The 16,643-nt window shown below is 44.3% G+C and overlaps 1 protein-coding gene across 1 annotated transcript in view; it reads right to left on the bottom strand.

Annotated features, from left to right (window-relative positions):
• Positions 1–249: 249 nt before the first annotated feature.
• Positions 250–16,643, bottom strand: part of ATXN1 (ataxin 1) — a 491,098-nt gene continuing 474,704 nt past the window's right edge. Inside the window, exon 8 of the transcript XR_012715457.1 lies at positions 250–260. The gene's annotated coding sequence lies outside the window, so the exon portion shown is untranslated. The remainder of the gene's footprint in view (positions 261–16,643) is intronic.

The raw sequence follows: 16,643 nt of genomic DNA on the forward strand, positions 1-16,643 counted from the left end.
TGAGCTCTATATGGGACAGTGATTGACAATATCAAACCCAAAGCAATCTCAATACTAGATAAAAAACAAAGATACCCGCAAAAACTCAAAGCACCAACTAAGTATCAATGTATAAATAACACAAAAAATTCTTTTGATTTTAACTCTAAATTTATTGTTACAAAAATGTTTTTAATTGTAAAAAATATTATTGGTATCAGGAAAACACAAACACATAAAAACATTTAAAAACACACAACAAGAGTGGAGGTCGCACTGGACTGAGCAGCTCCAGCAGGTGTATAATCTGCTAGTGTGTGGGGGATGAGAACAGCCACAATAAATGTGTGTATAGAGAGGCCCAGTATTTTGTATATATAAATGTAAATAGGCTCCTATTGCCCACAATATCACAAGATCAGGGCACTTAATTGAAAAAATATATCTGTAGCATTGCAAAGATCATACCCACATCACCACTATATAGTAAGAGCATATCAGGTAACAGAACCAATGTAAAGTTACACACACACATGCCAGTATTACATAAGCCAACCTACATAGGACAAAATGTGAAGCATATACTTAAATCACTGCTCACCAGCTGCGACCTCCACTGAGCCCCGACGGACCGTTTCGCCCCTGCTTCTTCAATATCTGCAAAGCACTGCAAAATATGTTGGCGCTATGCAAGTAAGCAAAATAAAATAATAATATAAAGGCTACGCCCCTTCAAAAGGCCGCTTCTGCTTTTGGGCTCTCCTAGGTTTAGGTTTGTAAATATAGTTTATTAACTGGGCACATAGATGTGATTGAGGTGGTAATGGTAAAGCAGAGCAAGTAGAGTATATTAATATGTTTGAGTGTAGTAGGGCAAGCTCCCCTGTGTTAGGGAGGATGACAGTCTCAGGCTGCATTCACACTGAGTGACGCTGGCGTTTTTTGGGCTTATTTTTGCACATAGCGCCGCGTTAACTCGGTGCTATGTGCAAAAATAAGCACAAAAACCGCCAGCGTTACTCAGTGTGAATACAGCCTAAGGAATTTTACTGTCTCACAAGGGGACTTGAACCTGCAATTCCTCAGTCCACTGAACCCTAAATTACAACACTTCTCTTATAGCATGTTCCCAAGATCCCCCTCCTATATTTGTCTCAAACTGAAGGAGGATTTCAACAATAAATTATATAGTAAATGTTTACATAACAGTGAAATCACTCGGCCAGGATACTATAATACTGGATAAATGGAGACTTGTACAAGTTAAGTTAATTGCTTGACATTGGCTCTTGGAGATTCTTCTTTTTTTTTTTCTCCTATCAGTATGTCTTTTGTAGAAAGGGAGGAAATCCACGCAAACACAGGGAGAACATACAAACTCCTTGCAGATGTTGCTCCTGGCGGGATTCAAACCCATGACTCCAGCATTGCAAGGCTGCAGTGCTAATCACTGAGCCACTGTGTTGCTCTGGCTCTTGGAGATTCTTTTGATGAACTCGGGGGTTCTGGAAACATCACAGTCACTGGGTCATTTGATTGGAGGCAGCATTTGGATCCCCAGGTTGCTCCAACCCCCTTTTTTCCTCCAATTTTCCAACCCCCTTCTTTACCCAATTTCACAGATAAGTAATTACTGTAAGATCGGGGGAGGAGTGGTAGGAGCGACCTGGGAATCAGAGCAACCAGGGGGGGGGGGGGTTCAGAATGCTGCCTTTGATTACATCGAAAATCGAGCAGAACGCTTAGTTTTTTTTAGTTTTCTGCTGTCTGTCTCTCATTGAAAATAGTAAAAAGATTGTCAGGAGTTCAACACTCAGGGCACTCAAGAATCATTTGATCGAAGACTCCTCCCGGACAAATTATGTCACGCAACATAAGGGTTGGGCAGAGTACTTTGACAGCAGTTTCTTCCCCAATTCTCCATTCAGTACCAATGTACAGGTTATCTGTATATGCATGTGTGAGAGAATCTGGAGAGATAGTTGTCTGCCAAATCATTGACGCAATCTTATGTGTCTAGCCAGCATTATGCATTCAACTATGTGCAGACAAGAGAGACAACAGTGAGCACATTGACATAGATAAGGGATGGAAAGGCTTACTCTTCTTACAAGGAATTTGGTTCACACATTTGCATACCAAGAGGACCTGAGTCTTCGGCTTTATGCACTGTACCTTATTATGGCTTTGTCATTTACAGATGTCTGTGGGGCCCTAAAATACCCCTGACTGCCTCCAATTTCATACAGAGACATAGACTTTTATCTGCCAAATGGTAAAATTGTGCCAAGATCCAAAAAACACTCTGTTATTGTTGGTCTAGTATAGATTTTCCAAAACTATGTAGATTTCAGTGCAACCTTCAATGTTTTAGATACATATGTCTGTATATTTATTGATATGATACAAAGTAGTCACTCTATTCAATTTTCTTATATGGCACCGGGAATAACTTATAAGCACCTTCATTTTACATGAAACACGTGACAGATTCTCGACATTTTAATAATTCTAGAAACTGAGCTGGCGCATTGCTAATGAATTACACAGATTACACCTTCTACATCCATAAATAGACTTTTCTATCCTTTTACCACATTGACAGAACATTCCAAGTGTGATTCATAAATGCAATTGTAATTCTAGCTGATAATTGATCTGTACAAATATCACAGCATCATTATTGGGCTGCCAGTGACACAAGCCGGGTTTTGTCAATTCCACGCAGCAATGGCAGCCTTCTCAAATAAACCTTTCGGCGATATCTAGAGTTAACATCTGTACTGTCAAATAAAATTATGAATTTTTTGAGAAGTACCACTTTTTCTCTCTGAATGACTTTCTAAAGAACAGAGTTTATAAGCCCTGATAGAGCTGACACTGAAAATACCAGTTTACAAAGAGCTGAGAATTAATCAATGGCATTTCCCATGGTGTTAGAGGAGCTTATTCTTCTCTTATTGATTTTCTTAGATTGCACTAAACTGTAATAGAATTGCCTTTAGAAAACTGTCTGGAGTTATACAGTTTTGAGCACATTTTCCAAATTTCTATCATAAGAAACCATAGCTACATAGTTCTGGCATGGGAATGATTAAAGCAATGTCAAAATGGTACACACCATAGTCGTTGGTTATTATAGTATAATTCAACACACAGGGTGTAAGGGCCCCTTCACATGGAGGATACTCAGGCTGATTCGGAACGTGTAAACATTCCGAATCAGCAGCGTTTAAAGCAGGTCCCATTGCTTTCTATGGGAGCTGGCATACGTGCAGGCCCCATAGAAATGAATGGGCTGCTTATTCCCATTCATTTCTATGGGAAGCGCACGTATGCCGGCTCCCATAGAAAGCAATGGGACCTGCTTTAAACGCTGCTGATTTGGAATGTTTACACGTTCCGAATCAGCCAGAGTATCCTCCGTGTGAAGGGGCCCTTAGTATAACACAGGGTGTAAGTTGTTGGTCATTATAGTATAAATATAAAAACCACACTATCAACACAAGTAGATAGAAGGTAGACTTGTTTTCGGTCAGGCACAGGTGTATACATCCACTAGACAATGAACAATTTAATTTATTTCGTTTAAAAAGGGTTTCTAATGATAGAATTCCTTTATGAAATTCACACATTAGACTAGACCTCTTCATATATAAGACCCCTTACCAGACTCCCTAAATTCATTGTTATATCCTAAATTTATTCAGTCCCCAGACTTCCTAAATTGATTCATATCTTAGACCAGACCCCCAAATTAGAACACAGATCAGACCCTTTAAATTAATTCAGACCAGACTCCCTTAAATTAAAGGGATTCTCTGGTAATTACAAGTTATCACTTGTCCTTAGTATAGGGCATAACTGTCTCATTGGAAGGGGAGGCAACTGCAGGGACTGCCACCAGTCACAAGAACGTGAATCCCATATCCCCTCTATGTGAATGTAACAGAATGCCGCAGTTTAATTAATTTCTAGGGGACTGTTGATTAGAAGCTAATTATAGCATTCCAATATCTCTAATAGTATGCATGTACCACTCATCGCTCCATGCATAGGAGGCATACGGGACCCCTTTTCTAGTGATCAGTGTGGGTCACAGAAGTCAGATCATCACTGATCTTACAGCTATACACAACCCTGTGCTTAGGAGAAAACTTGTAACTACCCGAATTGCCCTTACGCAATACCCCCCCCCCCCCCGAACCAGGCCTTTAAGTTAATTCAGCCCCATACAAGACCCTTTAAATAGTCTAACACCAAATTAGATTTCAAATTTAATCATCCCTTAATCCATGACTGGGATATTCCCATGTCATTGATGTAACAAGCATTTAACTAACATGTGTAACCCACACTCTCACCCACCCAATGGAAATAAAGCAGTCACACACCAATATACGATGGGATAAGAGGGCCACAACAGCCAATTTATTGAAAAACATAATAACAACAACAACATTTTGTTATTGGAAGGTCGAGCAGGGCCAGCATAGTGATAGGCAGCCCAAGCGCAAATCTCCCAGCCGCAACGCGCTGACACGGGAGAGGACAAAAATCCTGGTACTGCCTTAACTCCCTTTACATGTTCATAACTTTATTATAGTGATACACAAAACACTCGCAGAGGTACCCTTCACCATGGGTCCCCTGTATTTCGCTGAAACTTCGGCTTACAGCGTGCCCTGCCAGACCTTCCACCGCCAGCACTAACATGCGTGATTCCTTAAGCATGGTAGTCCGCCCACACACTAACTGCTTTCTCAACACCCTCCTGCAATGCTAGCCAACCCCATACCCAACATCATTGAGGTGAACCCCATCCCGGCTCATATGACCGCTGTGTGGCACCTCCAAATCCCGGTGACGAACGACTATTCCCCCATTACGAGCGACAAAGGCAGAAACAGTGGTATTAACTTTACGTCGGGCTTTATTTAGCTTAGCAACCGACCGGGCATGTCGCCAGGACAGCCTGGCAACTATTTCTGTCCATACCAGTACAATGCCCGGGTACATAGACCAAATACGAAGAAGGTCGTACTTGATATCCCTCGCCAGCTCACGGGACGTACGGACACCAAGGTCATTACCGCCCGCGTGAATGACCAGGACGTTTGGAGGCCTATCCATCTGGGAATGAAAATGTAACACCGGCAGCAAAGCACTCCACAGCATCCCTCTCCTACCAATCCATCTTACTAAGGCTTGAGAACAGGACAAACCCAATTGCCTACTATTAGGCCTAACATCAGCTCTGATGGCTCCCCAGTGCACATACGAGTGCCCAACTATCCAAACGAGGCACAGGGCAGCATCTGAAAGAAAACGCACAAGGTACAAAAAACACTGAAAGAGCCAATTGGAAGAAACCGTAAATTAACAATATTAAAACAGTTACAGCATGAGTGGTTCTACAGCAGATTCGGACGAACATATATGCGATAACGTTTGGAAGCCCAACGACTGACGCGCATGACCGTGGACTCCGGCAATCCGCATCTCGCAGCCTCCGTTGCAGCCCCGATGCGAAATGAATGCGAATTATAGTGACAGGACGAAATGCCCAAACTGTCCAAGACTTTACGAAAAACCGCAACAAACTGGAAGCGAGAAAGAGCTTTACTTGACTCATGGATCAAAAAGGCCCCGCCGACAGCAGGCCGCATATGTAAAAACCTGCTAACAGCAGCAACCGGACAAGAATACGCACAGAGAACAGGCGAACCGTAAAACCTCTACCCCCTTGATCTGTCTTACTACGCAGCACCCGGCAAGAAACCCCTCCCCCGTCAATCGTAACATGGGACCTCAACAAACCATCATGGGAACTACAGGACGAACTGACTAACTCGCTGATACGGAATGCCCCAAAAAACGCAAGGGAGAATGCCACCCCAAACAACTGAGTTTCGAAAGCATTTCTGCAGACCAACGGTAGCCTTGAAAAAATGTCCTCCAATAAGCTAAATGACACCGGGCGCCTAGGATCAGGCATTGGGGGAGAACGGCTGAAACCCGCAAGGGCCTGACAGACCAAAAAATGTTTGGTGGTATCAGGTAACCCGTAAAATTTCAGCCAAAAAGAGAGGGCCGACAGGCTCCTGCGGGCAACAGACTTCGACCTACCCTGAGAAAAGCAAGAACCCAGCCATGAAAGAAGCAAGGAAACAGGAGCACCTGCATAGCAATCATGCCCTACCGTACCACAAAGACATGACCATTCCTGCCAGAACCGGGTATACGCCTTCCACGTAGATGCACAAAGGGAGCGCCCAACCAAGGTCAGAGCTGTCCGAACGCCAGATCCCATAGGTGAGCCGGACAAGGAGTTCCGTGAAGTGCTGCCCCCGGCGCCAAGGCCCGAAATCGGTCCCACTGGAAGCGAGAAAGAGCATCCGCAATGGAATTAGTCACCCCTGGGACATGGCGTGCGGACAGCCAAACATTAAAAGACAAACAAGTAAGCACCAAATGACGTACAAGACGAATGACTGGAGGAGAAGAAGAAGACAAGCTGCGTAATACATCAACAACCGACATATTATCACACAAAAACCTAACTCGTTTGTTTCTGAAAAGAGGACCCCAAACCTCAAGGGCTGCAACAATTGGAAAGAGCTCGAGCAAGGTGAGATTACGGGTGAAAGCAGCTTGTTTCCAAGAAAGGAGCCACTCGCCAGCAAACCACTGTCCCTGAAAGTAGGCACCAAAGCCAAAACTGCCAGACACATCTGTGTGCAAAGAGATGCCAACGTTATCACACCATGTCTCCTGCCAATCGGACTTGCCGTTGTAGGCAGAAAGAAAGGATGACCACACACGCAAATCGGACCTGTGCTCCGCTGTGAGTCTCACAAAGAGGGCTAGAAATCCCCGCCGTTGCTTGGGCCAAACGTCTGCAAAATATCCTCCCCATAGGGATAATTCTGCATGCAAAATTTAGTTTACCAAGTACCGACTGCAACTGGCGCAACCTCACCTTACGATATGTGATCAATTGATCCACAACCTTCCTCAAATCCACAACCTTCTCCAAAGGCAATCTGCATTCCATAGAAATGGAATCTATCTCAATTCCTAAAAATTGTAGCCTGGTGGTCGGTCCATCCGTCTTATCGGGAGAGAGAGGGATGCCAAAACGATAGGCAACCTGCTGCAAGGTAGACAGAAGAACTGAGCACACTGCTGAACCTGCTGGACCGATACACAAGAAGCCGTCTAAGTAATGCAAGATGGAGTGCAAATTAGACTCTTTCCTAACTACCCATTTAACAAATGTGGCAAAATGTTCAAAGTACGAACATGATGTAGCACAACCCATCGGGAGGCATCTATCAACATAATAAGAGCCCTCCCACCGAAAACCCAGCAAATATAAACTGTCAGGGTGAATTGGAAGGAGGCGAAATGCCAACTCTACGTCCGCCTTAGCCATAAGGGCCCCTGGACCGCATCGTCGCACCCAATCCACCGCCCTATCAAACGACACGTATGATACAGAGCACAACTCCTCGTCAATACCGTCGTTAACTGACAGTCCCTTAGGGAACAACAGGTGGTGGATTAGGCGAAATTTATTCGCCTCCTTCTTGGGAACAACGCCTAAAGGAGAAATGTGAAGATTGTGCAAGGGGGGATCAACAAAAGGCCCTGAAATGCGACCTAGCGACAACTCTTTTTTCAACTTGTCTGACACTACATCAGGCCGCAAGGGTGCGGATTTCAAATTCCTCAGACATGGGACAGAAACTGGAACAACAGAGGGTATGATAAAACCGTCTTTAAAACCTGCCAACAAAAACTGAGCTGCATTTCTATCAGGATAACTATTTAGATAAGGAAGCATCGGATCTAGCTGAACTGGTGTCATCCCTTTTTGTAGCAGAGTCTGCTTGCTTGGTCCTATGCTTTCTAAAACATTGGGACCCCGTGTGAGACCCTCCACAATGGCAACATTCGTGTTTGAAGCGGCAAGTGCTGCCGAAGTGGCACTGCCCCTCATTAAATTGCCAGCAACAACCGGGACGCTGCACTGAAAAAGACCCCCCTGTGCTGGACCGAAACGGCTGAGAAGGCAATCTAGCCGCCACCATGAGGCTCATCCACAAATTAATATCTTTGTGATCCCACCGGATTGACGGCCGGACCGCCTTCCTTTGACGAAACTGCTCATCGTAGAGAATCCAAGCGGTCCCGCCATAAACCCGGTAGGCCTCACCTATGGATTCCTCATAGCAAAATAAAGCAGAACAGTGCTGGGGAGCCTTCTCACCAATTATGCTAGCCAGTATATGAAACGCTTGGAGCCAGTTTGAGAAAGTGCGCGGAATCAAGCGATACCGGCGTCTTTCCTCCTCCTCTTTTTTTGACTCAGTGAGCTTGACTCTATCTAAGTTGAATTTTTCTAGAGGCAAAAGAGAAAATATCTCGACGTATTCGTCTCTCCATATCTTCTCTCTCACCTCTTGTTTAACATGAGCCCCCAAGAGGCCATCAAAACAGAGATAGATTTCACCCTTCGCTTCATCGCCGAGTCGAACCGGGTCAACCGGCACCTCACCCTGCGAAGTCCCCCCCGCATCAGGCGCCACGGCAACAGGTGTGACCGCCGAGGCCTCGGGAGCCGTCGCAGGAGAAGGAGCCGAACCCGGAGCGACCCAAGCCGCAGCAGGAGAAGGAACACTAACTGATGGTACATAACTATCAATAAACTGACGCACACTAGCAAACAGAGTAGCTAAAGGGTCAGGGGAGGGGGAAACATTAGCTGATGGGCAAGGATGGTTCAGGGGTGGGAGAAACCCTGACCGTAAAGGAATAAGAGAGTGTTGTGACTCACCAAGCTGGCTTCCGGTGGAGCGCTGAGGCAGCCGTTGTCCCGTAGTCTTCTGGAACGTAGTCCACATCCCCGGCATCTTCATCCTCATCATCATCAGTGTGGGGCTCAGCCGTAGCGGACCGTAGCTGGCGGTGATAGCAAGGTAGAATTCCGGACTCCCTGAAGTTGGCATGCTGGGCTCCATCTTGGCAGACATCCGGCACCTGGGACAAAGGTGTGCGAGGCTCCGTCCCCAGTGGGCGTGCCGCTGCGTGCAATCTCCTGGATGATTTCCTATGAGCCCTGGTGCTTGTGGTTGTAGAGGGCTGGGTGGAGGCAGAGGAGCAGGCAGGTAGGCGGGCCTCAAAGTCCTGAGGCTCCGCCTCCGTATCCCCGGCAACAGCGCGGTGTCTCCTGGTGCCTGTAGCTGCAGAGGGTCGTGTGGCAGCAGAAGAGCAGGGAGGTAGGCGGGCCCCAGGATCCCGAAGCTCCGCCTCTGTGTCCCTGGAAACGGTGCGACGTCTTCTGGTGGGCGGGACTAAGGATCCGGAGGTCCGGGCAGCGTCGCTGGAGGCCGACGCACCCGCTGACGTCACCGCGCCGGAAGTGGGCAGAGCAGGAGCGTCTAGGCCTGAAGCGGCCGTGGGAGCAGTGGAGCTGTGGTGCCGTGCGGCTGGATTCCGACGCATCCATGCTGCCTCACCTGTGGAAGGGAGCGCATCGGAGGCAGCTGCAGGACGCGGCGGGTCCCGTGAGGGGCTCCGAGCACGGCGCCGATGCTGGGGAGAAGCAGAGGGGCTGAGCCGCTGCGGAGGACGAGAAGGCCTGATGGGCCTGGAAGAGACTGGCGGGGGAGACGCCACAGCAGGAGGGGAGGCAGAGTCCGGCAAAGCCTCCAGGAGAGTGCGGCGGAGCCAATCCGTACCGTGGATGGCGGCCAGGCGCCGCATGGAGTCTTGGAGAAGCTGCTCGTCCGACATGGCTGCAAAGGTCCAAGATGAAGAATGACAGAGGGGGCAGAGAGGGGGATTATTAAATAGACCCCAGTATTGTAAACAACCCACCCCTTGGCCCAGGACTAACCCTAAACATAAACCCAGATCCCCGCCATAAACAATTAACCCTTGATAAGCTACCACCTCTGTTCATGACTATAGAAATCCCTGTCATGCTGGGCCTTTTGCTATATTTTATGCTCCGGCCCTTTCTGTCCCTCAAAATTTATAAGAGAACCGACTAGGCCCCCTAAAAACCCCAGATAAGACCTCCTTAAATGGTATATACCATTAGATCTAAGTAATTTTCAATAACTACATGTTGGAATGTCTTTTAGAAAGGCTATTCTATTCCTACCTATTCTAGTCTAGAACTATATGAGTGTATTGTGCCTGCGCAGTACACTTGTTCATGAACAAAGCACAGCGAAGAGGAATGATTTTCAAAGAAGTGGGTGTATCTGAGAGAGGAGGAGGAGGAACGCAGGCCATGGCGATAATGTGCTCAGAGCAGAGGAGTACCGCCCTGTGAAGTGAATTTGCATATCGGTAAAAAGCATTTTATTCACTAACGGTGGACAGGAACAGAAGGAGAAAGGTAGGACTAGAATAGCCTTTCTAAAGGCTGTTCCAACATGTGCTTTTTGAAAAATACATAGATTTAATAATAGATTCCCTTTAATAATCTGGCTTTAGACCAGAATCCTATACTTATCCGAAAGCTCTGGTGGATGATTCTCTGGGGCCTTACATTGTCAGTATAAAGATGTTGTATGTGCTTCTGTACATACACCCTCATGTTGTATGGTATCATAATCCAGTGTGGTGCTTAAGATGAGCCACAAGGGAAAAGTATATTGATGCACCCTAAAGTGGCACTGCTGCTCTGCTGCTTACCTGGTTTGCTTCCACACAAGAACCTGTAGATGAACAGCAGTGACAAATTCTGGAAGATTATTAGTCTCCCTAGACGGCCTCTAGACTTACGATATTACATTGGGGAGGGCCTGACTCTCAGACTAACTGCTGATATGTAGTTTGAGGGGACCATGGAATGAACTTGCACGGGATAAAGTTGTAACACCCTATACAACCACTACAAAAATTGCAGCTTTCTGCAATACAGTGTAATGCAAACAATGAAAAAGCTATAGACCCCACCCAAGGACCATAGTCTGTACAAACACCTGACTGGAAGGGTCCTGAGACCTGGACCACTGTATATGAAATACTTGGATGGCAGCTTTTCATACAGACCGCTGCACTACACAGTAACAGTGTCGACTTCTAGCCGTAAAAATGTTATTGAACGTCCTCTAATGCCTACCGTGAGGAAATAGCAGAAAAACTCCTACATATTCCCATGAAAGAAAACTTAACAAATCCTCCCAGCAGAGGAAGAACATAAAAGGGAATAGAAGATAACACAGTAGTCAAGAAGGTTTCTTTAGCATCATCTGCTCGCCTTTTATCAATCAGCTACAAAGTGGATTGGACAGTAGCGCTTTTATCTTCCTGCCATCCCTCACAGCAAATGTGCCAAAGTGAAAAGTAGTATTGATATAGACAAGTCCAATTTTCCCACGTTCTTCTGTGTAATTCATTTATATGTTCTGATTCATATTTGCTTTACATCATCGTAAGGCAAGAAAAGTGTTCTGGCAGTGAAGATCTCCTCTACATAAGCTTGTACTGTAATGGACTTGACACATTTTTTATTTCTGTGGTTACAACGTGGCGTTGTAGACTAGCTTTATCTAACTGGGATTATTGAAATAAATTTAACATTAACATGCAACTTGGGTATTCTACTTATGGTTTCTCATAAACCTCCTTTGATAATGACAGGAGTGCGATGTTTACACTGTTGTTAGAATTCTTTATTAATATGTTGCAGTACCATCAGGATTTTTGCAACAATATTCCTAAATTTGTGAACACCGCCTACGCAGGAAATGAATTTGTACACTCAGATGGGACAGAGATTAAGGATTTTATACACCTTCATTTTAAGCATCAGACCAAAAAAGAATTCCCCGTTTTTATTTTTTATAGGGAAAATTTTGCCAGGAAATGACCTATTGTTTAACCCTTTCCCACTGCAGGCATTTTTCAATTTTTTCGACTCCCTGCCTTCCAGATCCCATAACTTTTTTAAAAAAATTTCTGTTCATTGAGCCATATGACGGCTTAATGTCTGTGGGACAAATTGACTTATGATGGTATAACCATGGAGTTTGGCACATGTATGTGTGTATGATATAGAAGACGGGACTCTGTTACAATAAATTGGGACATTTATACATACCCTCAGACTGCATATGTATGCGTTCCCAATCCTGTAATGTTTGTTTTCACCCTTTATGGACACAGGGCAGTTTATATGCTCAGCTACTTTAATACTTTCCCTCCCCATCTTCCAAAACTCATAACTTTTTTTTATTTAGTGACAGAGCTATGTGACGGTTATTCTTTGCATGAGGAGTTGCACTTTTTTTTCACAATTTTGGGGTCCATATAATGTTTTTGATTTTTTGGGAGTCCATGTGAAATAACACAATTCTATCATAATTTTTGGCATTTTGTTTGTACGGCATTCACTCTGCATTAAAACTAACATGGCATTTTTTTCCGGCGGATCATTAGAATTAGAGATGAGAGAACGGCGTTCGATCGAATTAATATTCAATCGAATATCAGGCCGTTCGAGGTATTCGATTACAATCGAATACCACGAGGCAAACTCACTAAAAATTCGTATCCCCTCCCACCTTCCCTGGCGCTTTTTTTGCACCAATAACTGCACAGGGGAGATGGGACAGGAACTACGACAACAGAGGCATAGAAAAAAATCGGAAAAAGTAATTGGCTGGCTAAATCAGGTGACCTCCAATTTATACGAATAGTGGATTTAAGATCCGGGTCATATGAGACTGTGAACTATGTGACTGTGAGACAGGGATAGATGTACAGGCAGGGTTAGCTAGGGATTTCCTTTATTTAGGTGGGAATGTTACTCAAACAGCTCTTTGGGGCTTTATTCATGTTAAGACCTCAACATTGTACACCTGGTATTATCCCTGGATTGTCTATTGGCCATAAATCCCACCTGGTCTTTATGGACCAGATCGGGGAGAAGCGTTCCCAGGTGGTTGGCCAGAAGTTTAATAAAGATTTTCCGGTCCACATTAACTAAATAAATAGACCAATTGATAGTACAGTCATTGGGGTCATGGTGTACAGAGCCAGAAGCAGTAGCTAAACACAGATATTGCAGCTCATCTCTTATTCAAGCTTCCAAACTCTTTAAGCTCTGTTGTATGTTTTCTGACATAGAAATGATGAAATGGATGTGTGAAAATGCTTTTTATATTTTTTTTTTATAGTACTAGAACATGAAATCTATATTTACAGAAAAAGATAATGACTGGGTTATTCTTATGTAATAAATATATAATGACTGAGATGCAGGCAATGAGAAAACGGAAGGTCGTTGTGCTAGTTACTGTAGCTTAATGTTACAGATCCTTCACTATGAAATTTAGATGTACGGTACAATAAAAAGTTATAGACGTCAAAATACGGTACCCCAGAAAATCATTCATTTTCATAAAGAAACGTTTAATTTGTAAAAGATGTAATTGTAATTAGAGAAGAGCAAACAGTGAAATATTCGAGATTCGATATTCGTTTCGAATAGCCCCTCAATAATCGACTATTCGAACGAATATCGAACCCCTTTATAGTCTATGGGGAAAAATGCTTAGTTTCAGGAGAAGCCACACTTCGACTCAGGAGAGTCACCAAGTCCACTGTGACACCCCAGGAAATGATGCTAATACCCTGGAATGCAACTGGGACAGCAGGGGAAGCATGCCTGTGGGTATCTAACATGCCCAAGTACCTGTATTACGCCACTTTCTTGTCAGGATCCCTGTCAGCTTGCGATATGCAGGAGCTGACTTTTTCCCATAGGAATGCATTGACCAGCATTGATTGGCCGAATGGCATACAGAGTACAGTATTCGGCCAATCAACACTGGTTCTGCCGGAGGAGTCTAAGGTTGGTCCACAGCAGTCTCCATTGTGGCCCGATCTCAGATGTAGCAGTGTTGAGCACACTCAGCTCTACCACATCTCAGGTGTAGCAGAGCTGTGCGCTCAACACTGCTACATCTGAGATCTGACTGTGGACCAATCTTAGACTCCACCTCCTCCGGCAGAACCAGCGTTGATTGGCCGAATGCTGTATTCTGTATGGCATTCGGCCAATCAATGCTAGTCAATGCATTCCTATGGGAAAAAGTCAGCTCCCATCAGCTCCCATCATTGGGGTGTCATAGTGGACTTGGTGACTCTCCTGAGTCGAAGTGTGGCTTCCCCTGAAACTAAGCATTTTTCCCCATAGACTATAATGGGGTTCGATATTCGTTCGAATAGTCGATTATTGAGGAGCTATTTGAAATGAATATCGAATCTCGAATATTTCACTGTTTGCTCTTCTCTAATTACAATTACATCTTTTACAAATTAAACGTTTCTTTATGAAAATGAATTATTTTCTGGGGTACCGTATTTTGACGTCTATAACTTTTTACTGTACCGTACATCTACAGTCCTATGAAAAAGTTTGGGCACCCCTATTAATCTTAATTAGAGATGAGCGAACAGTGTTCTATCGAACTCATGTTCGATCGGATATTAGGCTGTTCGGCATGTTCGAATCGAATCGAACACCGCGTGGTAAAGTGCGCCATTACTCGATTCCCCTCCCACCTTCCCTGGCGCCTTTTTTGCTCCAATAACAGCGCAGGGTAGGTGGGACAGGAACTACGACACCGGTGACGTTGAGAAAAGTAGGCAAAACCCATTGGCTGCCGAAAACATGTGACCTCTAATTTAAAAGAACAGCGCCGCCCAGGTTCGCGTCATTCTGAGCTTGCAATTCACCAAGGACGGAGGTTTCCGTCCAGCTAGCTAGGGCTTAGATTCTGGGTAGGCAGGGACAGGCTAGGATAGGAAGGAGAAGACAACCAACAGCTCTTATAAGAGCTAAATTCCAGGGAGAAGCTTGTCAGTGTAACGTGGCACTGACGGGCTCAATCGCCGCAACCCAGCTTTCCCAGGATCCTGAATAGAATACACTGTCAGTGTATTCCCGTATACCCGATATATACCCCGATACCCGTTCCAACGGTGTGCCCCCCCACCTTCACCCCAGAAATACCCTGCAAGTCCCCTAGCAATAGAATTGGGGCTATATACACCCACAATTTTTACTACTGGTATACAGTGCCATTGTCTGACTGGGAATTCAAAGAATATATTGGGGTTATAAATACCCTCATTTCTTGCTACTGCCATATAGTGCCAGTTTCTGACTGGTAATTCAAAGAATATATTGGGGTTACGTGCACCCACAATTTTTACTACTGGTATACAGTGCCATTGTCTGACTGGGAATTCAAAGAATATATTGGGAATACAAATACCCTCATTTCTTGCTACTGCCATATAGTGCCAGTTTCTGACTGGTAATTCAAAGAATATATTGGGGTTACGTGCACCCACAATTTTTACTACTGGTATACAGTGCCATTGTCTGACTGGGAATTCAAAGAATATATTGGGGTTATAAATACCCTCATTTCTTGCTACTGCCATATAGTGCCAGTTTCTGACTGGTAATTCAAAGAATATATTGTGGTTACGTGCACCCACAATTTTTACTACTGGTATACAGTGCCATTGTCTGACTGGGAATTCAAAGAATATATTGGGAATACAAATACCCTCATTTCTTGCTACTGCCATATAGTGCCAGTGTCTGACTGGGAATTCAAAGAATATATTGGGGTTACGTGCACCCACAATTTTTACTACTGGTATACAGTGCCATTGTCTGACTGGGAATTCAAAGAATATATTGGGGTTATAAATACCCTCATTTCTTGCTACTGCCATATAGTGCCAGTTTCTGACTGGTAATTCAAAGAATATATTGTGGTTACGTGCACCCACAATTTTTACTACTGGTATACAGTGCCATTGTCTGACTGGGAATTCAAAGAATATATTGGGAATACAAATACCCTCATTTCTTGCTACTGCCATATAGTGCCAGTTTCTGACTGGTAATTCAAAGAATATATTGGGGTTACGTGCACCCACAATTTTTACTACTGGTATACAGTGCCATTGTCTGACTGGGAATTCAAAGAATATATTGGGAATACAAATACCCTCATTTCTTGCTACTGCCATATAGTGCCAGTTTCTGACTGGTAATTCAAAGAATATATTGTGGTTACGTGCACCCACAATTTTTACTACTGGTATACAGTGCCATTGTCTGACTGGGAATTCAAAGAATATATTGGGAATACAAATACCCTCATTTCTTGCTACTGCCATATAGTGCCAGTTTCTGACTGGTAATTCAAAGAATATATTGGGGTTACGTGCACCCACAATTTTTACTACTGGTATACAGTGCCATTGTCTGACTGGGAATTCAAAGAATATATTGGGAATACAAATACCCTCATTTCTTGCTACTGCCATATAGTGCCAGTGTCTGACTGGGAATTCAAAGAATATATTGGGGTTACGTGCACCCACAATTTTTACTACTGGTATACAGTGCCATTGTCTGACTGGGAATTCAAAGAATATATTGGGAATACAAATACCCTCATTTCTTGCTACTGCCATATAGTGCCAGTTTCTGACTGGTAATTCAAAGAATATATTGGGGTTACGTGCACCCACAATTTTTACTACTGGTATACAGTGCCATTGTCTGACTGGGAATTCAAAGAATATATTGGGAATACAAATACCCTCAT

The sequence above is a fragment of the Leptodactylus fuscus genome, chromosome 4, assembly GCF_031893055.1.
Source record: "Leptodactylus fuscus isolate aLepFus1 chromosome 4, aLepFus1.hap2, whole genome shotgun sequence".
Taxonomy (NCBI): Eukaryota; Metazoa; Chordata; class Amphibia; order Anura; family Leptodactylidae; genus Leptodactylus; species Leptodactylus fuscus.